This window comes from Chiloscyllium plagiosum, chromosome 24 (assembly GCF_004010195.1).
Source record: "Chiloscyllium plagiosum isolate BGI_BamShark_2017 chromosome 24, ASM401019v2, whole genome shotgun sequence".
In the NCBI taxonomy this organism is placed as follows: Eukaryota; Metazoa; Chordata; class Chondrichthyes; order Orectolobiformes; family Hemiscylliidae; genus Chiloscyllium; species Chiloscyllium plagiosum.
The window spans coordinates 29873698-29901622 of record NC_057733.1 but is presented as its reverse complement, the minus strand read 5'-3'; the positions used below and the strand labels follow the sequence as shown (position 1 = coordinate 29901622).

Here is a 27925-nt window from a genome sequence, read left to right as displayed (position 1 = left end):
GAGGACGTTTTAAATTTATATCAAAATGCTCTTCTTCCTTTCCATGATACAAATTGACAAACATTTTGTGACTCTTTTTCTGGTTTTTTTTTCTGATGGATTTATAGCAATCCCTGTCATCAATGCCTGACTGCAGCAAGAAAGTTCTTCCGTCCACTGAGTTTTTAAATAAAGCATTGAACTAGTTTTGGCATCAAATGGCAATATTAGGATTCCCAAAAGTTACAACCTCTAATACCCCATGCTGTAAAATAGCCTCATTAATAGGAATGGATACTGGCACACACACCTTGATGAAATGAAGTTATTAATTAGCATTGCACAATGGCAGATATTGAAGAACTCCAGCCTCCTTTGTGCTAGTGGTAGGTGGGATGTGATTGATTTAAGGTGCGGTGATTCGTGAGTTCAGCCCACGATCAGGATGGCACATCAATAACAGCTGCAGTGGGTGTTATAAATCTTATACATCTTATAAATGATCTGTAAAATGTGATACAATTTCTTTAGGCTATATTTTCTTTATTTCAGTCTCCTATTACAGGAGCTGCTAGCCCTCATCACTGTCCTTCATATTCAAGTATTTTACAGTTGATATTTGATGCATAAATATAATTAGAAAAATGACTTTCTAACCCAATCCAGAATATTAGGCCTCCAAGAAATGCAATGGATTTGTTCATTCCCTTGTAGAAGGAATTATAAACACAGCAAATGATGATTAATAATAATAAGGTTAGTTACAATGTGCAGTTGCCATGCACTTTCCTATAGAACAATGTATGGTAAATACCTTAGCATCAATTAAATTGATTTAAGAATACCTGATATCAAAAGAAAGATAAGACTAGATAGATTCTGCATTTTGGTACAATATATTAAATGAAATTGTTTAATATTAAAATATACAAAAATCAGTTTGCTTGAGTCAAGTATACTTGAAGAAGTATATGTTTCATTAATGGAAGTAATGCCACTGATCAAATTTGGGAGTTCGCTGCCTGTTTAAAAATGTCAGTTCAATTCTTGTGGTTCTCAGTCATTTGCTTCTGCTGTCCCTGGTCTTCCCAGAAGAAAAACTTGTGAATAAGATACACTGGTCTGTCTCATCTTGTATGCTTCAAAATGGAAGACTGGTTCAATCAAATGGTCATTTCCAAGTTTTTTTTAAAATATTTTTCCTCTCTTGGTTGTAATGGTTTAAAAATTTGCAAGATTTTTATTGAACAGTTTTTTTCAATGTAATAATACATTGCAGATTATACCAACCTGACATGGTTTTCCTGGATGTTATATGACTACTGTTTATGGTAATCAAGATGAGTGCAAGTTGATCAACAGAAGTAGTTTGAGGCCACCTTGAGGTGATTATCTCACAATGCTTTGTCTTAAAATTATGTTTTAAAAATGTCTGCAAACACTTTGTTGAACTCCCTTTAATTGTTTTAAACATAAACATTGACGTTTCACCAGTAAAATAGAAGCGGGGGAGCAATACTCTCTTCGTTTAATACACAACGGTATGGCTTTGCTTTGTCTGAGTTGACAGTGACAGTGAGTGGGATGGCATACCAATCAAGGAAAGCCTAGTTCCATCAATAAAATAGGAACCTTCTCCAAATCACGGCAGCATGGATATTATAAGTACTTACAGCGACAAATGCTGGCAATGCATCATAATAGTTTACTCTGTACAAGCTTAACCCCTTTTTTTGCTACTTGAGGGTTCTCTTCTGCTGCATTCCCCTGTGCACAATACATGTAAAGCTTTGCTAAATGAGAAGCTGGGAGTCGGTTTTCAGAAAATCCCAGCACTGTCTTGTAGATGACACACAAGTGGACTACAGTTTTCAGAATGCACCTGAGTCAGTGTAATGTCAAGATGATGGACAACTCCTCCAAAATCGCAGCTAATTTAATATTATCCAGGACAGCGTGGCCAAAATTTTAAAACTGCAAACGTGCCACAGCTCAGTGAAATGCCACTGTTACTGCTAATTACAAGAAAATATTCTCATGTGTTAAAGCCAAGTTCAAGATTTATGATTGGCGTCGCAAAATTTCAGGACAGCTGTCATCACAGTTCCCAGATTTTTGATGTATTAAATGAACAATGTCCTTATTGTCTCTCAAGTTTCAGTAGATTGAGTTTTCAAAATTTGATCTTACCTAAAATTGCTCTGAACACTCTAAATGTTCTTAATTTCTCAACATACCTAGATCCCCACCAATACTGCATCACTGTCTAATTCACAACTATTTGAATGAAAAAGACACTACACTATATATTACACCTGTCCTATACATTTCAGACCAGCCATGAGCAATGTTGCTGAGGAAAGAGTGTACATGGAAACAATTTCCATGTTTAAGAATGGATACACTACATGGGATTTAGACTTGTACTGAATAATGTACCACCAAAGTCACTTCAGCTCACTCAAAAGACCACTAGATCAAGTTCCTCTCTAGATGTTCATGACATAAATCTGACCTGACATATGATATTGCAAGGGACTACTATGTTAGCAGATAACACATTGAACTTGGGCTCAAGCTGTATTTAACAGTGTAACACCTTCTAGAAGGAACAAAGTGAGGTCTCAGAGTCCTGGACATTAATCCTCCATCAAGGAATACCATTAGAATAGATCAATTGGTTGTGAATCTAGTTGGAAATTGTGGGACCTTGCTATGCACAAATTAACTGTCTGTTTATCTACAAAATATCAGTGACCAGTCTTCCAAAGTAATTTGCTTCTTGTGAAGCACTTTGCGTGGAGGATATGAAATTATCGATACAAATGCATTTTTTCTTACCACTCAGATGTAAAATGAAGCCAATTCATATCCCAAAGGTTGACTTCAGGAATGCAAATATCTACCCAATGTTACAAATATGTGTTTAATATACTTTCTACTGAATTGACAGATATCAACTACCCAACAATGCACATTACACATTAGCTAGAAGGTGCTATACATCTATTCAAAGTATAGTTGTATTTATACTTCAACATATGTGCATATATTTATATTTATATAAATCTATCTGCAGTTTTTTTGTGGTTCCTGGACAAATTATATGTACCTGTCAAACAGCCAGCATAATGGCATAGGATCTTTTTGATAAAATATGCAAAATGCATTGTTAATGCACAATGGAACATTGGAAAATAGAGCTGTACACTTACAATAAGTGGCTTTCCATTCTGTGCGTATGCTTTGTCATTTATTAAATCAAATAATGCATTTGAATATCAGATATTTATGTTTTCAAATAAATCGTTTAATTTTATGTTAGTAATTCATCTGGCTGTCAACTCAGTATGGGTACTTATTACAAATTTCAGAGCTGATATTTTCTGGATGACATACTTAGCAATCATTCGGTACTGAAAGAATTCAATATATTAATAAATTAATAATCATGATTCCTAAGCTCTGTCATTACTCCAGCCAGCAATGAAGGTTATTGGTGGTAATTTTATCCTTGGTTCTATGATAGGTGAGTGAGGGCCAGGGAGGATATGTATTGAATCCCTAAATTTATAACCCAACCCCAAACTGCCATGAATGAACCTGCTTCTGCATTAATCCCGACGGGCTTCCAAACAACCTGCCTGAAGAGTGGGCTTGTCAGGAATTGCCGTTTGTGACCTTTTCCAAATGATATGAATGGATTCTGCAGAAACCTGACAGTAAAAGTAAGGCATTAGAAGCTGAATTAAACAAATAGGTGATGTGCTATTTGGGAATCTGAGGGTCATTTCTTTGTGAATGACCATTGCTGCTGACCCAGATTGTTTCTGCCCTCACAATTTGTCATAGGTGTAGGCTTTTAACCATCAGCATGGAATTTACACCTGATCAGGTGATACTTACATTGGTTCCCATAGTAGAAGAATGAGATGTAGGTTATGTCATATAGAAGGGTTCAATAGACATTTATTATAGCTCCTGGTGTTGACGTACATTTTAATCACTGCTGTGGGTAAGCCCAGGAGACAGAAAAGAATTTAACTTGCCTTTGAAGTAAAGAATTAATGGGATTGCTGAGGACTGAATTGATAAAAACAATGGCAGCAATGTAACTGCTATTCTTGGGGCCTATTGATAACGGATAATCTGTGGTAATATGAGGAAGAAAGTATTGGATGGCCTTGAAAAGGAATCTTGTCGTCTATAAGATGTTGACCATAAAAAAAATACAGGTGACGTTTTGTGGAAGGAACTGTTTTTAGAATCAATGCCTACTGAAATGGTAACAAGCTGGAGGACCAACAACATAAAAATAACAATTTTCTTGATCCTTTCAGTTCCAAAGGAAAGTGGAACCCAATTTGAAATATAATTCTGTTTCTCTTTTTGACAGATACTGCCAGTCCTGCTGAGTTTCTCCAGCACTTTCTGTTTTTGTATCTGTGTAATGATGTTGTGGCTCTCTGCACGTCCAGAATTGTCCCCCACCTCCCCACTTCCCTCCAAGTATTGGGGCCATTGTGTGGTATTCTGCACATTTAGACTCTTTTGAAAAAAAAACTTAGATTCTTTACCTAACATAGAATACGTCAGAGAAAGATTTGCAATGTAGGAATTACACAGTCACCATTTCAGTCGTCATCAATTCTAAAAACAATTCCCTGCACAAAAAAAGTCATCTGTATAGTTTTCATAATCAACAACTAGTAGACCACAAGATTCTTTTTCAAGGCCATCCAGTTCTCTCATCCTCACACCACTCACAATCTAGATTAGTCCTTAACAATAGGCTCTAAGAGTAGCAGTTACATTACTGCCATTGTCTTTACCAACTCAGTTCTAAGCAATTCTCTTAATGTGTTACTTTGAAGGTGACTTGGATCTTTTAATGTCTCCTGAGCTCACCTACAGCAGTGCTCATTTTTGTAAGATTGGTTAAATTATATATTTTTTAACCTTATGGTGACTTAAGCCCTCTCTTCAGATTTCCTTGAACTTTGCAGCTATGCTGTACTAATCTATCTTTCCTTTCCTGATATCTCCTAATCATTTTCCATTTTCTTCTCAAAATGGTTTTCAAGACATCTGACAATCCAATAAAGGTCTGTTTTTAGCGTAACATGCTGGAAGGAATGAACTGCTTTAGTGAGAAGGAATGGCTCCATTTCTTCATAAAAGACCAGCTATTATACTAATGCAACAGGATAGGACCAAATGTTAAAGTTAATGATAGAGGATTCCATATCATAAACAAATATAGGGTCCATTGTATTTGCTTTAAAAATTGCAAAGCAAAGTGTGCCTTCATAAATATATGTAATCTTTTGTTTACAAGGTGAAACAGGAACAGAAATAGAACTGCCTTACTGCTGAATATGCAGCCGAATGCAGGCAGCAGTTGTTTAACTTCAGCATAAAGATACTGGAAAAGAACATGGACAAACGTACACACACATCTCAACACTAGTCATCCTAACAAGACATAAATGTTTCACTGTATGTAACTAGCAATAACTTGCCTCCAATCATCTGCCTATTTATTTTAGGATATTGGACTAGTATTGGTGAATCATTCGCTTTATCTGCCGAGTATAAAAGATCCATAACTTACTTGCCTTTGGCAATCATGAATTATGAAGGTCTTTCTCATGAATAAAATACACTGCTATGGTGAAATATTGCATTTATTCTATTGACTTTAATGTTTTAAAACAGGACAAAAGAAGTAAGATTGGTAAAAATTCATATTTTTAAATCTTTCATCTTGATGATCCCTATCTAAGAAGGGGCTAACCTCAGCAGTTTCACAACTATGATGAGCATAATGATGTGTACTCAGCTAGCACTGAATTGTCCCAGCTTGGATGCTTCCCATTTAGCATCTAGGACAGGGAAGGATGCTGATCTGTGGCATTGCTTATGGAGCATCTTGCTGCTGCTTGCACAGCAGACATCATCTGAGTACTCTCCTATAAACTGGGAGGACTCCACAGGCAGGGAAATATCACTAAAACTACAAGTGCCTTGTACACAGGGGTTCTCAAAGCTTTTGCTGCTGACGCTCCCCTTTCTGTTATTTCTGGATCCCCTGTCACACAGCTATTTTGTTTTCCTGTGTGAAAATTAGTTTTGCAATTAAACATATGCATTCATTATCTTTGTTTTTCTTTTTTTAGTGTGACTAGAAGACTAATTGCAATGGTCTCTTTTTCCACTTGGCAGATAGTTGTTATTCCAGTGTCGATGGGGGTTACGCATGGAGGCCCCACAGAATCCCCATCACAGCAGACTCTGAAAGAATTGCCTGGGAAATTGAAGACTCTGCTGGGTAATTCCTCTATGCTTGAAATCTTCTGAAAGTCTACATTTACGTAGAAGAAATTAAGCAAATATTAAATAATTAAGTAAATAGTTTCTCAAGAAAAAATAGTCGATTAAATATACAGTTTAACTCCTATATGCCTTCCAAATGACCCCATATTTACTTCACCCCCCTCCCAATGATACCTCTTCCTGACCCAGACCCTGATCTGACACTCTCTGAAAACTGGGAATCCCTTTCTCTGTTCCACATCTGATAACACCGGCACTCATCCATGGTTCTGACGCATCCCTTCCTCCCCCCACTATCTCTGTATGGGATGTCCCTAGCCCCAATGCCTGACCTAAGCCACTCTTCTCCAGTTCCACGCCCAAATCCCCTCCCCAGGCCATTGAACACGCTTCCCCCTTCCCTGCTTCCACAATCAGAGGTCACAAGGCTATAGGCTGAGAATACAGGGGTCAACCAGTCAGGACAGAGCTGAAGAGAAATTTCTTCACCAAAGGAGTGGCAGGCTTGTGGAATTCTCTGCCACAGAAAGTGGCTAAGGTTAAAACATTATAAGTTTTCAAGAAAGAGTTAGATATAGTTCTGAGGGCTAAAGGGAGCAAAGAGTATGGGGAGAATGCAGGAACAGGGGACTGAGTTGGTTGATCAGTCGTGATCATATTGAAGGGGGTAGCAATATCAAAATGGCCAACTTCTGCTCCTATTTTCCATGTTTCTATCTCTGTCCAGCTGCCAGACCCACTTCCCCAATACTGTATCCTCCCTCCCATACAGTTTTTGACACCTGTCCTTCCTGCCCCTGTTGATGGACCTGATTTCTTCCATCCTCTCTGACCTCCCCTAAACAATGCATCACCTGGTCAGATTGTCACATGCACCCTGGCAAATTGTCTCCCTACCCCTTTCCTACTTGGCACCCTACTGACCTTGGCATCTTACCTCTGCCCAGCTGGCATTCTGCATATGGCACCTTAACCTCCACTCAACTAACACACTATTCACCATGCACCTTGCCCATCTGGTATCCTACTTACTGGCATCATAACCCCTATCAATCTGGCACTCTACCCTTCCAGCAACTTAGTATTTCACCTATCTTATGGACTTATCATCTGACAGCAGCTGTCAAAGTGGCTGTCAGGATCATTAAACTTCAGAATACGCAGCTGACTGGTGTGTAAAGGGGCATAGTTAGCCTTCCTCTGACAGTTCAGCACTACCAATGAACTGGCAGATTGGAAGTACAGCCCTGTGTTCCTTAATGAGCCCTGATTAGAATCTCTCGTCAGCAATGCAGATTCATTAAAAATGGGGTGGAATGACATTCTGTGTGAAATCGTGGCCCATAATTTTCAGTACAGACTGAAAGAATGCTGCATTGAGTGAAGCTGAAAAATAGAGGTAACAAATGAATCAGTTTTTCTATTCTGCAAACAAGATGAAAGAGGACTTAAAGGAAGCTTTCTTCAATATGCATTAATGTTATAGAAATTAAAATATGTTCCTCATTACAGATACATAGTTTGATGCATTTTAATGCACTGTTCAAGCTCTGATTAACTTAATATAATGTGCAATTCAGGAAACTGTCTTGAGATAATTATTTCGTGTTGAGGTATTCAAAACATCCTGTTATGAGTGTGTGAAAACCTAAAATCCTTGGAATATTTATAGTAACAATTTTAAAAAACAAACAAAACAATCTCTAAACATATCATATATAGTGTTAAGCCTATTTACTAGACAGACAATTTGGAATCCGCTCACATATTATGCCACTCCCTCTTTTAATCAATAATTAGAAATTAAAACTAGAAATTTTAGTTTTCCAATACTGTCGATTCAGAGACAAACACAGGATTTATTCTTATTATTTTCCCTTATATTTCCCTATTTTACCTTATGAACAGAGTCTGTGGGTTTAAGAGAAAGCTCTTCTTTGGCATCTCTTTCTGTTGTTGGCTATTTATTCCTTATTGACTATTGTTCCTTACTGGGGACATTTGTTTTGTTGTTGCAGTTGTTAGTAATCTCAATGAACGCCTGCTGGTCAGGTCCTAGTATATTTCCCCCTCAACCAAATCCTCCTATCCCATGATAACTGAAGCACCATGACATTTCCTGACCTTGACATCCCTGAACTGATTGTCTTCACAGTCCAAAGTCTGAAATGAACCTAGCAAACAGACTATCATTTAGTCCGGAAGTGTGAGTTAGGTAAAAAAAAGGATCATAGAATGATGTGATAGATGAAGCAAGAGTTTTAATTGGTTATTTTGGTTATTGGTTATTAGCTCACCCTTTGTACTTTTAACATGGGTTCCTTGGAACCAGTGGAGGTGATTGTGAATGCTTAACCATTTGTAACAGTGGTTTAGTGATAGGTCTACTTTAAACTAAAACATTACTCCTCAATTATTGTCCACTGAAGAAACATGATTGCATGAATGGTGGCACAGGCACAAGAACAATATGAAATGATTTGGCATTTGAGACAAAGACACCCATCTATCAAATCCTACATGTCCAGTTTGGATGATAATAAACTGTTTGTGTTTTGCATTCAATATTCTTCTCTGCTCACAATGATTTTGGATTTAAAAAATAGAAACTTCTGAAGAAACTCAGCATGTCTGGCAGCATCTGCGAGGAGAAAACAGAGTTAATGTTTCAAGTCCAGTGACTCTTCATCAGAAATGTTGAATCCTTGTCGAACAAGGATCTACCTTCATTTTAAAAGTCTTCAATGACTTTGCCTCCACCACTTTCTGAGGCAGCGATTTCCAAAGTCACACAAGTCCCTGAGAGAAAGAAAATTGCCCCATCTTTGTTGCAAAAGTATGATCTCTCATTTTAAAGCAATGTGAACTACTTCTGGACTCACCCACAATAGGTAACATCCTGTGATATGCTTCAATCAAGTCATCTCTCACTCTTCCAAACTCTATGCAAGAATGCAAGCTCAGCTGGTTCAACCTTTTGTCATAAACCAACCCGTTTATTCTATGTATTATTCTCATAAATGTGCCACAAACTGCCTCCAATGCACTCACATCATTCCTTAAAAAAAGAAACTAAAATTGCACATAGTATTGGAGATGTGATCTCACTAATGCTGAAGTGAGACCCTTAGCTTTACATTGAATTCCTCTCACAGTACCTGAATATTAACTTTCTGTACTCATACACTTGAACACCTAGATTCCTCTGCATCTCAGAACTTCGTGGTTTTTCTCCATTGAAGTAACATTCTGTTTTTTTTAAATTCCTCCCACCATTTTCCCAAATTATACTCAACCTGGGAGAAAGTGAGAACTTTTTAACCACTTACTCAACCAGTCTTCATCAGGCTGCATCCTCCTTACATCCTCTTCACAACGTACCTTTCTACTCATTTTTGTGTCATCTGCAAATTTAGCCAGCTAATTATCATGTAATGCTGCTGTGAGGACACTGTGTGGGCAACGATATGCTCCAAGGTCATGGTTTAGATCAGGCTGCATCTCCACCTCTCACTCACTGCCACAGCACTCACTCACTCTGATCCTGGCTGGACCCTCACAGCATCCCTACCTGCATTGCTTAGCTACCAGACTCAGATTATTTCTGTCTTGCTATGTTGTTTAGCGCAGGTAGGCATAAAGGCAGGAAGTTTTTTTTTATTCATTCACAAGATGAAGGCATTGTTGGCCAGGCCAACATTCATTGCCAATCCCTGATTGCCCAAAGGGCAGTTTAATGATCAACCACATTGTTGTGGGTCTGGAGTCACCAGGTAAGGATGGCAGTTTCCTTCCCTAAAGGACATTTGAGAACCAGGTGGGTTTTTTCAACAATTGATAATAATGTCTTGGTCATCATGATGCTCTTAATTTCAGATTTTTAAAAATTGAATTCAAATTCGACCATCCACTGTCATTTGAATCCAGGTCCCCAGAATTGTACCTGGGTGTCTGGACTAAGAGGTAAAAACAATGACTGCAGATGCTGGAAACCAGATTCTGGATTAGTGGTGCTAGAAGAGCACAGCAGTTCAGGCAGCATCCAAAGAGCAGCGAAATCGACGTTTCGGGCAAAAGCCCTTCATCAGGAAAGTCACGGGGACAGTGCCGAGCTGGAAGTTTGGAACTAGGGTGAGGTGGGGCAAGGGGAAATGAGGAAACTGTTGAAGTCCACATTGATGCCCTGGGGTTGAAGTGTTCCGAGGCGGAAGATGAGGCGTTCTTCCTCCAGGCGTCTGGTGGTGAGGGAGCGGCGGTGAAGGAGGCCCAGGACCTCCATGTCCTCGGCAGAGTGGGAGGGGGAGTTGAAATGTTGGGCCACGGGGCGGTGTGGTTGATTGGTGCGGGTGTCCCGGAGATGTTCCCTAAAGCACTCTGCTAGGAGGTGCCCAGTCTCCCCAATATAGAGGAGACCGCATCGGGAGCGGATACAATAAATGATATTAGTGGATGTGCAGGTAAAACTTTGATGGATGTGGAAGGCTCCTTTAGGGCTTTGGATAGAGGTGAGGGAGGAGGTGTGGGTGCAGGTTTTACAATTCCAGATGTCTGGATTAAGAGTCTCGTGATAATACCACTAAGCTATAACCCTCCTATTCATGGTTGTCAGCAGGTCTCAGACAAGGAGAGGGATAGCTCTGGTGTCCTGATACAATACGTTACGCGCAACATCTGATGCCAGGCTAGGGGCTTGGACATGGTCAGTCAGTGAATTAGGATGGTAAGAGTCAGGATGCTCTCCACAGAAGGGGTAAGGAACTGAAAATTGGGAAGCTCATCACCCATCCTGACTCTTTTTGCCCTGTTGGAGATTTTGTTCCTCCTAGAATAAGAGAGAGGCAGCTATTACCAAAAATGGACATGGGTATCTTAGCTGTTACTTTTTGTCCCATTGGGATTGTGTCCTGAGTAAGAGAGTGGGAAGCTCAGAGGTCATGCAGGGTTAGTGATCTCAGGATTGTTGTGCATGACAGTGAGTTTGGGAAGATGTTGTACACATTAATGAGAGAGGTAGAGCATGGGCCTTGGTAGGAGGGTGGTATAGTAACAGAGAACGTGTGTCAGGTATCAGAGAGAAAATGATGATATTGATGCTGATGTAGTGAAGAAGAACATTGACTTTCTTCCTACACTGTGGGGTGTTCCTCCACACATCTGAGGCTGTTTTAAACCATGTGACAGCCTGAAGCTGGCATGGTCTGGTATTGCAGCTTCCACTGCCGTTCCTGAGGGATACAGAATCTTCTGCCCGGGCATGACCCTGTCCAGCAGGAGCTCCAGGTTTCTGCCTGCAACATGGAGCAATGATTACCTCCTGTCTGCCATGTCCAAGGAACATGTCAGAAACCATACAGGGCAACTCTGGACTAACAGCACTTGGCCAGATCTACAGCAAGCTTTTAAAGGTGGTGGGCACGCAAGTGATTCCAGTTAAAATAGATAGGTTCATGATTGTCAAAGGGATCAAGGGTTACAGGGAGAAGGCAGGAGAATAGGGATGAGAAACTTCTCAGTTTGATTGAATGATGCAGCCACTCAACAGGCTGAATGGCCTAATTTCTGCTCCTATGTCTTATGGTCTTAATTCTGGGATAACCTGACAGTGGTGAGTTGTTCCAGGAACAATGCATGATAGGATAGGGCTAGAATTGGACATAATAGATGCTGTAGTAGTAGGTTAGGTGGTTAAAAGGTGAGTTAGTCAGAAATGATAGAAAAAACCTGCTCAACCTCTTGGTTAAAAACCTTTAAAGAAACTCAATGAAACTTGTACATAGCCCCAAAAAAATGCAAGATTCAGTCCAAGCTTTTTCCTTAAGTTTGTTCACCTCATTAATAGCCAAGGAGGGTGGGTCCTGCCAATAGAATTTATCTTTATACTGGAAATATACTGCTGAAATGTCACCTTAATCATTTGCTGGGTTGAAAGAGGCTTATGAGAGGTGTGATGGTGGTGTGGTGTTCGAGCTCCAACACATTGCTCCATGATTTGCTGGCTTTCTATCGACTTTTGCCATAGTGAAGGTTGGTAAGCATACACCAGGGTTGTACTCACAAGGTGAATGATGAAGAATGATGAAATTAATGAGAAGGTTGATTTTGTGTATGTCTTCAGAACAGTTGTGCCTTTGGCAACCTTGTTGAATCTCTTGATCTTCAAGTCATAGAATGACAAGTGGAAGGAAATTTAATTCAGAGCAATACAAAGAGGCTAGGCCACCTGAAAGTTTAATGGGAATAAATAAGAAAATGGAACCCAGAAGAGGAAAGTAAACCGTTCTGGTGACAAGCACACTTTGTAAGTTGGAGGTAGCTTTATTGCATCAAAATGGGATTCATTTAATAAACAGTAATTCAGTCAAAGCACACAGTAAAATAAAGTAACAGACTGTTTTTTTACTAACTGCTTAGTACTGGTATATAACCAACATAATAAGAATAGCAGCTGACTGTATTGATACTTATATCTTAATCAACCAAGTGACAATGTGCTGTCTGAAAAATCTCAAGTTGAGCTGAAAAATTTTAATATTTAACAAAATACCTACTGTAACAAATTATCTTACCGTGACCAAAATCAGGTCTGTAACCAACAACATGTTGCCAGTGTTTTCAATGCTTTGAAATGCTCTGTCCAGACACAAGCGATGTTTAGAAGATCAGAATCTACAGTCATGGTGCCAAAGAGAAATAAAGCACAGAAACGGACACTTCAGTCCAACTTGTCCATGCCGAGCAGCTATTTTAAATAAATCTAGTTCCATTTGCCAGTATCTGGCATATATCCCTCCAAATTATTCCTATTCATATATCTATCCAGATGCCTTTTAAATGTTGCAATTGTACTAGCCTCCACCACTTCCTCTGGCAGATCATTCCATACTCACACTACCCTCTGCTTGAAAATGTTGCCCCTTAAGTCTCTTAAATCTTTTCCCTCGCCCCTTAAACCTATGCACTCCCCTGCCTATTTATCCTACCAATGCCCCTCATGATTTTATGAATCTCGATAAGATTACCCCTCTGATGCTCCTGGGAAAACAGCCTCAGCCGATTCAACCTCTCCCTATAGCTCAAACCCTGCAACCCTGGCAACCCCCTTGTAAATCTTTTCCGAACCCTTTCAGGTTTCAGAACATCCTATTCCAACAGTGGCCTAACCAATGTTCTGTACAGCATCAACATGACCTCCCAACCCCTATACTCAATGCATTGATTAATAAAGGTAAGCATACCAAATGCCTTCTTCACTATCCTATCTACCTGCAACTCCATGTTCAACGAACTATGAACCTGCACTCCAAGGTCTCTTTGTTCAGCAACACTCCTTAGGACCTTCCCATTAAGTGTATAAGTCCTGTCCTGTTTTGCCTTTCCAAAATGCGACACCTCCATCCTTAATTAAACTCCATCTTTGACTTATTGGCCCATCTGATCAAGATTCTGTTGTACTCTGAGGTAATCTTCGCTGTCCACTACACCTTCAATTTTGGTGTCATCTACAAACTTCTTAAAAATATATTCTTTCGTGGGACATGGACATAGCTGACAAGGTTAGCATTTACTGCTCATCACTAACTACCCTTGACTTGAATGGCATATTGGTTCATTTCAGTATATAGTTAGAAATCAGCCACACTACTGTGACTCACATTTATGCCAGGCCACGCAGGGATGGACAAACTTCCTTCCCTGAAAGGCATTAATGAATTAGAAGGTTCTTTGCATGAATTGATGATCGTTTCATGGTCACCATCACTGAGACGAGATTTCAGATTTTTTTAACTGAATTTAAATTTCATCAGCAGCCCTGTTGTTTTAGATTAGATTACATTACAGTGTGGAAACAGGCCCTTCGGCCCAACAAGTCCACACCAACCGGCCGAAGCGCAACCCACCCATGCCCCTACATTTACCCCTTACCTAACACTACGGGCAATTTAGCATGGCCAATTCACCTGATCTGCACATCTTTGGACTGTGGGAGGAAACCAGAGCACCTGGAGGAAACCCACGCAGACACAGGGAGAACGTGCAAACCCCACATAGTCAGTCGCCTGAGGCGGGAATTGAACCCGGGTCTCAGGCGCTGTGAGGCAACAGTGCTAACCACTGTGCCACCGTGCCGCCCACTGTGCTAAAGGATTCGCCTGGACTTCTGGATTACAAGTCCAGTGAAATTAGCACCCTGTCATGGCTTCTGCTTTTACATTGCACACCGGGAGTGTACCAGTACAAACACTTTATGTGCTTAATTAAAATCTTACTGATGCTATGACAGATCAACTCTTCCTGCCTGAATCAAAAATGTTTTTTTTAAAGAAAATGTTTAATGGCATTAAAGAATTATGTGATCTTGGCTGGGCCATTATACACAAACTGTAAGGAAGTAAGCTACTTTCTCAAAGTGGGGAAGCACGCTCACAGATTCTGATTCATTTCCCAGGAGCAAAGTGTCACCACTGGTTTGGGAACAAGCTAAGTACATCCAGCTCCTTACACAGGGTGAGTTTATCCCACGCATTCTATAATTCTACTTGATAACGTTAGAAATTTCAAGAAGATCAGTTGTCATAGAAAAAAAATGTGTATTTTGAAGCTGCAAAGAAGATTCAGTAAAACAAAGCCTTGAAATATTTCATGTGAATATATACCAAATCCATATAACAAAAGAATAAAAGGACAGAAAAATCCAGCAAAATTAGAAACGACCTGTACAAATTAGCTGTAAAAATGAATCTCAGTTTAAGTTCTTATTTGAGTGTGCTTCCCCTCATCATGAGAACTGTTCTAGCTCTTTGCCCTACCCTTTAATTAAGCTAAATGTTTCACTTCCAAGGTAGGAAGAAAATGGCAATGCTGCCTTGTAGCAGTGGATCTTTTGACAGCTTAATCATGGGGCAGCATTAATGAAAGCCACATAGATATTAACAGCCAGACTGTCCACCTTCCCTGTTGGATGAAGAAAGCATGGTGCAGATGACAGATTGGGAAGGATAGAGAAAGGGGAAGTGACAAGGTTTAGTAGATGTAAACTAGGGATCTCAGGTTTGAATAGTATGCATGTTCAAATAGTTAAACTACTTATTTTGCTCTCCTTCATGGGCACCATGATATCAGTGTACAGGAGTAGTAGATCTTGTTCTTTTATAGATAATGTGCTATATGATAAATGCCACAGTAACACTAGTATTGAGCAGATTCCAGTCCTGTCCATTAATTTATTTTCTATTCTATTAATCCAGTGAAGCATTTCAGATGCTTGAACACTTGGTTGAAGAATCGATTCTAACCATCTCTATTAATCTGGTGAGTGGCTGATTGATCGGGGCCTCAACTGGGTCAGTGGTATTGTCTGCTGAAAGGTCAGAACCCCTTAATCATCATTTACTTCAGATAGACTGATCAAACTATTTCCACACAATGGGGATGTGGCATTGACTTGTTTAAATAATTAGCGTGATATTTCAGAATGAATTGCTTTCAATAGACTGCAAAGAAGTTTTGTAATTAAAATTTTACCTTAGAATCACTATACATTCTTTTCATGTTTGATAACTTAAATCCATTTTACTTTCACTTTCTTTACAAAGCTTTTTAATTTTAAAAGCTCTTCAACACGAACAGACATTAAGCTGAAGCACCGAAGCAGATTTAAAGAGGACTTAATTGACAAAGTTCACATGCAAATATGTAATGTATTGTTTTAAGCAGTCACAAACCATTTTGTTAGACTGGATTAACATCCATATAAAAAGGTGCATACAGCAAAGCAGTTGGAATATATTAAAAATATGTAATTGTACTTTGCTGAAATAAGTGAAAAATCACACAATACGAGGTTATAGTCCAACAGGTTTATTTGGCAGTACCAGCTTTCGGAGCGCTGCTCCTGCATCAGGTGAGGAGCAGCGCTCCACAAGCTAATGCTTCCTAATAAACCTGTTGGACTATAACCTGGTATTGTGTGATTTTTAACTTTGTAATCCCAGTCCAACACTAGCACCTACAAATCATTGCTGAAATGAATTTTTATTCTCGATTATCCAAAATGGTAGGAATTTGGCCAAAGAGTCTGATACAATTAACAAATGACTTTGTGTGTGCAACAGTTTGTATTGCCTCAACTATCTAATCCCTTCACCATGACTGCCTTCTCTACTGTAACTACAGAATAAGATGCCCTTTCACACCGTGCTAAGCACTTTTCAAATTTTGATTTGTAATGGTCTAGTCACAGGAATTTCCCAGGTAATATAGGGGCCTAATATCTGATGACAATACGTTTGCAACTGATTGTTAGTGCTGTTCGGATGAGACAGTTCATGAGGTTGTGCCTGATTTCAATGTTGCTACTAGAATCTAGGGAAAGAGAATTATTAAAATTTCTTGTGATCTTGAAGATGAAGGGAGTGAATGTATATTTGAATTCCTTTTCATTTTGCACCACATTATTTAAAGATCACATCTTTTTATCTATCTTTGTTTTTGGATTGTGGATTAAACTGAGAAAAATATTTCTTTCAGCCAAAGATTGCATTTTTAAAAACAGGTAGGGGGTATATCTAACATGTCACAGGTGTGTGTGTGTGTGTGTGTGTGTGTGTTCACACAACTGGCCCTGCAGGCATCAGAATGACAATTACTCTCTGAATGGCTACTGGGCAGGTAGTCAACTTGTGTGTGAAGAATAGAGTGGCAGAAGCCTCCAGAATACAAAGGAGACAAAGTTTCTCTCTCTCTGTGGTGAAGTAACTAAAAAACTAGAAAATAACTAGCTATCCTCTTCCATACTTTCTGTCGGCTCATGGAGGTGACCCTCAGGTTAAACCACCAACAATCATCTCTCTCTATTGATATAACAGCACTGTGGTCTGGTAAGACTACGGTGATTTACATTTTAGCTCTATGCCTCTAACCAGTGACTGAAAAATTGAACAATTAGTGAATTGACATTCTTTTGTCTTTAGTAAAGAACTGAAAGGATCTGGAAAGAAGAAAATTGGATATCAGAAGGACTTAGAAGATTCAAAAGGAATCCAGTGGACTAATGCTGTTGAACTATAACTACTATACCTGTTTGTTTGTCTGTGTCCATCTACATGTGTGTAAGTGCTAGTAGGGGATAGAACTTAAGCTCACGGAATTATATGTCAATAATTCATATTTTGTTTTCCTGTAGTTAAAATTGATTTTTAAAATTATTTCTTGTCAAGCAAAAAAATCCTGATCACTGTTCTCTGTTAACCTGAGACCATAAGACAGGTAAATTGTATAACTTCGCATAATGTAATGATGTCCTCACTCTTGCAAGGACTCCAGAAATAGATAGGCTCAACTATCAGTGTAATTTCTCCAAGTGAGTCTTGATAACTGTGCTTAATGAGGTGTCGAGTTTGATTTTTGTAATCAATGTCTTGCATAACAATAGGATGTAGCTATAAGCAACTAGTAATATGTGATAAATGGAAACTCTGGAAGTCTTTTTGGGGCTTAAAGTACATTTCAATAATTATTATTCAGTTGATGACAGCTAATCTACTTTTGAGTTCCTGGTGATGAGAGAAATACGTTTTCTGGTGGTTGGAATTGTTGTGGACCAGATCAGACTCCTCAAAATATATTAAGAAGGTAGCCTAGACCCTAACCTTTTCTTATGTTAAAGGTAAATGTCAGGTGCTGAGTTCCATATGCAATTTGATTGGTTGTACCAGGAAACATTATGCAAAACACGATTTATTCAAGCACTTGTTAAAATACAACGAAAGCAAGAATAACTTAACTCCTTTGAAAAACCTAACTGAATAACAAATGCAATAACTATTACCAATTAACTGTTCCAATTTACTAACATCCCATAAACACATACTTGGCAAAAGGCAAATTCAGAAGACAGATTTTGTCTCACATGCAATCCAGCAGCCGAGGAAGAGAACCCCCAGCTTTTAATTATAATTGAGAGTGGGAGAAAGAATTTCCACTTCTTCAAGATCCCAACAACAACTGGTGAAAGCTAACTAAAAATCCTGGAACTGTGACAGCTTGACCACACCACTCAGGCCGCTCCTTTGGTTCCAACCTAAGGCTTCACAAATTGATTGTCTTCTCATTGACTGCTCATCAGCTGTCTCCCAATCTTTCTCTTTAAAAATAAAAGCCAGGACAAAATAACCTCTTAAACCCAGAGCATCATCACAGGATAGACTCCCACAGGATTGACTGTGCTGATTGTCTTTAAAATGCTTTCTCAGCACATGGGTAAAATACTGTTGTTGGGTTGCAGCCTCAAATACCTATAGTTAGCAATTTGGCAGTTGAACAATACATGATGTATGCCAATTATGATACAGAAAACAGAAAACTTGCTTCAGTAGGCAGGCTCCAAACAAAATCAGATGGGAGGTGTGCTCATATTGGGGCTCAATAACAGGTATATTTATGTGGCTGTAGTAAATTCATACTGGAGCAGCACATCAGGTGTATTTATGTGGGCTGTAGTGGGCTCAATGTGAAGTGAGGTGGGAGGTACATTTGTATAGCAAGGTCGGAATCAAGCTCAGCTGGAGCTCTAGGTTGGGGGAGAGAGGGGGCATGAACTTAGCTTTCAGTATTATATGAGAAATCTGCTCATGCAATATGAAACAAAAGAATCCCTGTTGTGGAAATGTGTTGTGCAGAAGGAGATGGATTTGTGTGCAGTCAACTGAAATGTTATGTGTGTCGCTGGATGGAAGTTGGTTGAGGTTGGAACTGTGTTGTTAATTGAGGTGGAGTTGCATTTAATTCAATATTGGGTATACCACAAAATTTGCTTATGATGATTTAAGATGGGATTGGACATTTACGGTTAAATAAGATCATTGGTGGCTAAATTATGGAAGATATTTGGCATGGATTATCTGAACAAAGATAGAGTTTACATTTCATTTCTAGTGACCCTTCCTGTTCTTTTCCCTTCACAGTAAGGTTCACCAGACCCGAAACGTTAACTCTCCAAAGGTGCTGCCAGACCTGCTGAGCTTTTACAGCAATTTCTGTTTGTGTTTCTGATTTCCAACGTCCACAGTTTTTTCAGTTTTTTCGGTTTTTATTTTGCAAAAAGACAGAGGTTGATTTCACCAATAAGGAATGAGATGTGAGGGTACAGAACAGAAAACCATTATGTTCTCCCATGATCTGTCAGAAACATTGGCAGGCAAATGCTGATTTTCAGTTTGTTACCATGGATTTAAGTCACCCTTGCCCAGCAGCTGAAAGCATCAGGCTGTTGTTTTCAAGCAGAGTTAACCTAACATTCAATAATTGGAGAAATGTAATGGTGCATCATTTATCTAAACCTTTGGCCTCTACCTCTTTACTATTTTGAAATATGGCAGTGAATTTGTCTCAGGGCAACAATATAAACCAATCTACAGTGCCCAGTAAGTGGGATGAGCTATTAGTCCTCACCAGTTACGGCAGGGTTGCACATAATTGTGGTCATTTTTTGAGATACTTCATAAATGTTTCATTGGTTTGCTATAACTCATTGAGAAACTGTCATTGGTATGATTAAGTGGAATAAAGTTGTACCTTTGAGCTTGTTAGTCACAGAGGGAGATACTGATTTATATCCTTCAAAACAATGGCCATCACCAGCATGGCACAGTGCCAGCCATAACCCAATTCCCTTCTTCTCAGCAGCCAGCTAATAGAAAACAACTCAATTTGATTCACACTATCTCACTCAGCTGAGGACCTTGTATTAGAATTATAGTAGTGACAAGTCACCCTTTGGTTAAGTAAAATGATATCTTTCGGGTTTTGAGTAAAATTAATAAAATGGATGGATGGGTGTACTTTAAATGGAGTGAAAAACCACAAAGCACAATGATGAAGCTACCAAAAGTGACATCGATCTTCTATTTATGTCAGACTTACCATAGCTACTCATTTCATTAAATCTCTGTGTGTTACCATATCTTGAGCCACAATCTCTATAGCAACAATATTGCTAGCCGATTAAGAACAAAACCTTCACTTAATAAATCTGTGAGAATCCTGTCAACCCATGTTACATGTGAGGTCAGTGTATGAAGCAAGTCTTAATCTCACTGAAGCTATTTGCCAATTAGACACTTAGGAAAAATTAGCACTGAAATCAGTTGAGTAAGGTGTGAACAATATGTTTTTCCTTTAATTAAAACTTCAAACTAGTCTCTAAGAACAAAGCAGGTCAAGTGAAAAAAAAACGATATTACCAACCTGAAGAGAAAATGCAGTATGATTGAGTGAGAGTAGAGATAAATAATTACTCATTGCTGGCGCCAAGCTTTTAGTCACTTCTTCTAATATCGCCCTAGGCACTTTGATGTCAAGTTCTGTCTGATAATGCTCCTGTACAGCGCCTTGGAATGTTTTGCTGTGTTATATCAATGCAAGTTGTTATTATTATTATTATTATTATTGCACATATCATACCTATTAAATACAGACAAACAGGCAAAGCCTGGAAAATTTCATCAGAGGGGCAGATTTATTAAGTAAGCATCATTTTTTTAGTCCATTAAACTTGTATATCTTTCTTTTGAAATTACTGATGTTTGAAGTGTAGATTTTCTAAATTAAGCAGAAAAATGCTGTTTTTCAGCATCCTCACCATTAACAAGCAAGTTCTGTCAATCATGGTGACATTACATTGTAACTTATTGTCCCAGAAGTACATTTACCGAACAGCTGGGAAACATGCCCCGACAGCATAAGTGACAGTGTGGCACTAATTTGATTGACTGATACCTTTCATTTTAGAGTGATCACAATATGATATTGATGGTTCCTGAAGCATCCTGAGTGTGGCAATTCAGTAAAGAGAAAAGAAAAGCACGTCGGACCACTCCAGTCAAATGAATGCATTTAAAGCGAAAGTTAGCAGCCTCAAACAAGCTCCGGTTCCGCTGATGTGCTCATGAGCTTGTGGGATTTTGTAAGGTCAGCCCAACCCTTGTGGCCATGCATGAGGGACCTAATGCAGTTTATCAAAACAGGATAAAGCAGAAAATTAAGACCAGCATCCTTCTCTAACCAGTTGAAATGAATATTTAAAGGGACGCAGCCACCAAAATACAAATGCTGACAGAGGGTCAGTAAGAACCTAATGCCTATAGCCTTACAAATTTCACCGAACAGTTTGATACTTTTAAAGATGCATCAGTGTAGTGATATTGGGTTGCTGCTGTTCACTGGGAATGACAATGGAAAGGGTGGCCATGCATACCAATGCCTCTGCGATATGTTTAATACATATGTTGAGCTGAGTCCTTCTTCAGCTGGATGCAGCATGTGCTGGAATGTGACATTCTGGGCCCACTGTGTTCCAAACGGGATTTTGCAATTAGTTGTCCAAAATACATTGGATACATACAATTCTGCTGAGAAATAATGGAGGGGCTAGTTGAAAGGTTTCCCACAAGTCCCTTAGGGCAATTTAAGGGTCAAGAAAAAGGAACTTGAAGGTTACAGGTAGTAGAAAAGTCAGTAAGTGAGAGAAGAGAGAGATGTTTCCATGTTTGGCAATGCTTCTTCCAGCTCTACTGCTAAGTTACATAGGTTCTGTGTCGAGACCTCAGTAGTAGGTCTCTGTGCTTTTAGAACTCATGCAGAAGTTTGAGGAGGTAGCAGGCAACTAAGTATTGGACTCGATATCTAGAAGCATTCTGAGAGCTGTTGGGGCTCAGAAGAAACCGTATTTCATTAACAGTTTGGTACTGTTAGGATTGGGAGTTGTAAAGCTCACAAACTGTATCTATTTCATTCTACAGGCCAAGATGACTGGAGTGCAGTTTTGAAGTCCAGAGGAGACCCATGAATGGAGAGTGACTGATCAGAATGGGAGCAATCATTGACGCAGTCCATGATGGTGCAGTTCTTAAGAAGGAGCTTCAAGGTCAAGTTTGGCAAACGTGAAGAATTATAATTCCTTGTGAAGTTTGATGAGATTTAATGACCCACCATATCATTAACATTTGCGGGAGAGCTGAGAAATCCATAGCCTCTGTCCTGATTGCAATTACTATTTGATATGCTCTGTAGAGTGTTTGATCACAGTCTATTACCCGTATTAATCAACAGTTAATTTTGGGTGTTAGAAATAAGTGGTGTATAAATGATAGATTGTATTACTGTACGAATGTTGTATAGTAAGGTTTACGGATATTTGTTCTAAATCATGGAATTGTCTAGTAAGTTGGCTGGAGCTCACATATTGTCAAATGTAAAAATAGTAGCATTGTTATTCCTTTTGCACAAAATAATGATTTTGGAAGGTTGGATATTGGAGAATTCAATAAGGGCTACTCAACATGAAGATGTCTTAAAAGAGAAAAGGCAGAACATCTTCAGGACTTGTCAGGTCAATATTCACTTGTCCGCCATTAGTCTGAGTAACAATGTCTAATATACTCAAATAATTTGTACCTGATTGCTATCATGCAATAAACCACATCTTGTTCAAGACTTGAGCTTCTTCTTATTAAGACTCACATAATTTTCCATTGTAAATCAATTAGACCTTGGGACCCAGTCAAGAAAAGTAATAGGAGCAGCAAACTATCTCAAGCAGAAAGTGGTAGTGGTTGGCATCACAGTGCACAAACTAATCTCTACATCACAGGTGTTCTTTCAAAGTTGGCACACATCTGCAGCTGGTTCCCAGATGATCGAGTTGTTTCTAATCATGACTAGATGCCAGGTAAAGTTGTCAGTTTAACTGCATGTGCAGGAAGCTGGCTTGCATGTGTGTTGAACTCCCCAACATGTTTATTTTTTAATCTTTGTGCCATTACCACGATGGCTAGAAAGTGTAACTGGGTGCTGCAAAATCCATCCTAATTGTTAAGTTAAAAACTGAGGACACTGTGGTTTGCTGTTCAATGTTTCATTATTCCCTGGGCTGCTGTAAAAGTTTGTATTTTGAGAGCTTTTTTTGGAAGCTGTTTCTTTTTTTCAATTTTTGTTGGTCTGCTGAAATCCACGAAATGCTTCAGTTGACTTTCCAGTTGATTAAGAGAGAATGTTGAGCTGCAAGCGGCCAGTGGAGTGTGAAAGGCTTGAAAAGTAAAGTGTTCAGCTTCAGACAGATTGCAGTTTTGAAGTACAATCAGACAGGTTTTTTTTTCCCTATAATTAGAACTTGTATTAAGTGAGCAAACAAAGTTTGATCCCTGTGAGAATTTTGTGCTAGTGAGAATTCAGTCTGAAACATCTATGTTTCAAAGTCAGATTTGGAAGTGCAGAGAATTCTAAGATTCTGATTGTGTGCTATTTAGGTCATCATGGATCTAGGCAGGACAATTGCATTAAATGTAGAAAATCGAATCTTTGAAGCATGAGACCGTTGTGCTGAATGTGCAATTGGCCATATTCCATAGCATCAGAGAGAATGAGGAGTTTCAGCATTAACTTTCCAGAATATGATTGCCCTTTAGGCAGTGATAGATAATTCAAGACACTGCTTGAGTGTACAAGGAGAAAAGTGAATAACCATCCAATTGGCTACAGAGACAGACAGGATCTTAAATGATGGAAAACTGAGTAATTGGAACTATCTAATACAAGTATTCTAGTCATAGAAACAAAAACAGAGAATAGGAGCAGGAATAGGCTAAGCAGACATTCAAGCCTTCTCCACCATTCAGTATTATCATGGCTGATCATCCAACTCATTACCCTGTTCCTGCATTCTCCCCATAACCTTTGATTCCTTTAGCCCAAAGAACTATATTTAACACCTTCTTGAAAACATTCTTTGCAGAGAATCCCACAGGTTACTGTGATGCTAACTTAAAGAAAGATAGAGTCGAAAGCGTGATGCTAGAAAAGCACAACAGGTCAGGCAGCATCTAGGGAGCAGGAGAATCGACATTTCAGGCAAAAGGAGGATAGTCCAAGGCAACCTCTGACACTATGGAGCAAGGGGCCTTTATGAACTAGGTCAAAATATATTAAGAAGACATCCTAAAGGTAAATCTAAGGTATTACGTTCCAGATACCATTCAACTAATCAAACTATTTGATGTTAAGCAAAACACAATTTATTTGTACACCATGGTTGAAATACAATAAAAGAAAAAATAAAATAAAAGAACTGGCTTAGCTGTAATTCTATTGGAAAACATAACTGAATAATAGATTAGTTAGTTATTAAACAGTAACTGTTTCAATATAGGAACATTCCATAAACACACCCTTGGCAAAAGGCAAACTCAGAAAGCAGATTGTCTCACATGCAACTTCAGCAGTCCAAGAAGAAAAACATCAAGAGAACTCACAAAGTGTAGCAGGGAGAGATGTACTGTAGCAAAAGACCCAGCAATTGAAAACAACTAAAAAACTAAAACTCCTGGTTCTGTGGGAACTTGACCCCACCCTTTCAGGCTGCTTCTATTGTTCCAACTTTAAAATAAAAACCAAGACCTCACAAGCTATTTACTTTATGAGTTTTCAATGGCCACTCGTCACCACTATCTTACAACTTTATTTAACAAAAGGACAAGATAGACCTCGGCAAGCCACAATATCACCACAGACCACTTAGCAGGAAGAGAGGATGACACAGAAAAGGAGAAAATGCTGGAGATGCTCAAGTTCAGTATTACTCTTCTTCAGAACTCTGTTTCTTTCTCCCCAGATGCAACCAGAATTGTTCCAGTATTCTTCTTTTTATTTAAAATTGCCAGCATTTGCCGTATTTATTCTGAGGAATGGTCACTCTACCAGAAACAGTAACTCTGATTTCTCCCCACAGAGGCTGCCAAACCTGCTGAGCTTATCCAGCAATTTCTGTTTTTTTCTTTCTGATTAACAGCATCAGCAGTTCTTCCAGTTTTTATTCTGCATTGTTTGACATTTGTGGAATAAGGGTACTTGTGGGAGCTTCTAGACATGGGGATTTACATAGAATATTTTCCAGTTTTGATCAGGAATCCTAAATAATACACTGATAAAGGTTGTCACCAAGTAATTGGACAGCAACTAAAAGGTAAAATCTGTGTTCAAATAAATGTTATCGATTGAACCACATTTCTAATCTTCTCAACGGAGCATGAAATTTGTCACTGGTTTGAAAAACAAGACTTAATTGACGTAATCTCAAGGTTGCTTCCAATGCTGCAGGTTGGAAAGTTTAAAGAGGGAAAAATTAAAAGCTTCACTTTGTGGTTACTGGATTTACCTGGGAATTGATCTTATCCATTTGATCTACCAATCTCTTCATGAAGGCCCATTTAGCAAACTCTAGAGTTTGGAGGACAGTCATTCTGATGCTGTGCCCTCTCACTACTATTCTAAACATACAATTACCTCCATTTGCCATCTCTTCAGTATAGTAAGGTCAACAATGAAGAGCTTGACACACTACTGACTCTGCTTCAAAGGGTGCTCCTTGTCACCCTCTGTGAATGTCAGTAAAAGATTCCTTTGTCATAAAAAAAAGTGCTCCACTTCATAAATCCAGGCTGTGTTTCGTCTTAGGTCCATAAATCAAACCACACTTGTCAATAAGAGAGAGTCTCAATACCTCTCTTTGGAATTCATTGGCATCAGCATTGTTCAATTACCTACCCACCAATGTTTGTGCATGGGAAGTCATGTCTCACAAACTTAATTTGAGTTTTTTGAGTAGGTGACTAAAAAGATAGATGAGGACAGAGTGGTAGATGTTTAGACTTTAGTAAAGCTTTTAACAATATCCTGCATGGTCGACTGATTGGTTAAATTAGATTACATGGAATTCAGGGAGACCTTGCCAATTGGATACATAATTGGCTTAATGGTGGGAGACAGATGATGGTAGTGGAGGGTTGTTTTTCGGACTGGAGGTGTGACAGTTGGTGTTCCACAGGGATCAATGCTTGGTCCCTTCTTGTTTGTCATTTATATAAATGATTTAGGAAGCATGGTTAGTAAGTTTGCAGATGAATTAAAATGGGTAGTATAGTCGGTTGTGAAAAAAGGTTATCTAAGATTGCAAAGGGATCTTGATCAATTGGACTAATGGACTGAGGAGTGGCAGATAGAGTTTAATTTGGATATACATGTATTACAAAAGAAGTTTTATTTTAAGAGCCTCCTCAAAGGCCTATAGAAAGGTACAATGACAAAAAATTGGTATTGTCAATTAATTCCATTAGGAGTGATAAGCAGTTTTTTTTATAACTAGCATAAAACATCATGGATGTGTTAGTTATATTCTGCTCTTGAAATGTTTCAATCTTTTGCATTGGTTTGGCTGATGTTGGACAAGTTTCACAGTAAGCACCTTGCAAACAAATTGAAACATTCAGGCAGGCATTTCCATGTGATAAAACTCTGGGTCTCTTTGCCAACCTCTATTGTGCAGCGCAGTAGTAGTACATTTTATTCAGTTAAATGATCACTGGCAAGCCTAACTGAAAATTATTCCTTTAAATTTTCACAGGAAGATAATTTACAGGCTTTGGGTCACAGAGGACAAAATAAGCAAGCTTTCATGGATTTCAGTGAAATTATTGAGGAAAAAGTGTTTTATGAAATATAGAGAATTGCTCCACATCGCATGAACCAAATTCCCCAACTTGTCCCTCTACTGGACCTGAACATGCAAAACTGAATACTCTCCACTCAACTCCTGACCAATGAGAGGATACGACACCCTTTCTCCTCCACCAGCACCATCGCACCAAACACTCTGACATTTTAGTGAAATGCCAAATTATTTGTGAATCTCCAGCAGGAATATGAACATATTTAAAACTTAGCTTTTTTAAAAAAAATTCCCATGCAAATTGAAGCAAGCATGTCTTGTTAAATGACTAAAAGATAAACCTGCACTGATTTCAAAGACTGACACATTTTTACCACACTCTGTTTTGTTCTTTTCAGCTGAAGAACTCTCATGGATCTTCACACCTGAAACGATTGCATGATTACGTGTGCTTTATAGAAATCAGGTGGTCAACATAAAGTTCATTAAATAGTGTCAATTTACAAGCAAGTTCTTTTTAAAAAAACACATACGCATGAGTCATTAACTTACTTGTTCATCAAAGGGAGTAAGCTCATTTTTATATGTAGTGAACCTCAAACCTTCTGCAACTCATTGCATTTGTGACAAAGGTAGGATTGGCTATACAGTGACCTTCAATGCCAGCAACAAGCTTGCAGCATTTATAAGTTTAAGCGGTGGAAAATGTAACAAATGTGGGAGAAACTTAAAAAAGAGGTGATCACTGTAAAAGTTGCAAGTTATTGTTTAGGTAAGGTTGTGTGTCCTATTTCCCGGGGATAAGAAAGATCAAATATCAAGTCATTTTTGAAAAACATAATGACATGAATATTCTCCAATTAACAACTCAGATGTATTAAAGAAATGAGCACAAGCAGTAGGGGAGATTTGGCTTCAGTTTTTATGTCCAGATGTAATACCAGAGGATTAACACATAGCTTATGCTATTCTATTTTCTAAACAGAAGGTCAAACTTGTGATCTTAGGAATTATCAGTTTATAGTGTGATATCTATTGCAGCCAAACCATTGGAGTCTATCATGAAACAAGTAATTGAAGAGGATTTAGCAACAGCAAAGACAATTTAAAACC

At 38.7% G+C, this 27925-nt stretch overlaps 1 protein-coding gene and 1 long non-coding RNA gene across 16 annotated transcripts in view; one reads left to right on the top strand and one right to left on the bottom strand.

Annotated features, from left to right (window-relative positions):
• rbfox3a (RNA binding fox-1 homolog 3a) overlaps positions 1–27925 on the bottom strand; it is a 1786123-nt gene that overhangs the window by 909562 nt on the left and 848636 nt on the right. The window lies entirely within an intron of this gene.
• On the top strand, positions 7636–22787 carry LOC122562127. Of its 2 annotated transcripts, none has more exons than XR_006315231.1 (4): positions 7636–7714; positions 15561–15624; positions 17286–17423; positions 22113–22787. It is a non-coding gene; the product is annotated as an uncharacterized LOC122562127 (long non-coding RNA). The 2 variants fall into 2 exon arrangements; XR_006315230.1 differs by lacking the exon at positions 7636–7714 and adding an exon at positions 14778–14820.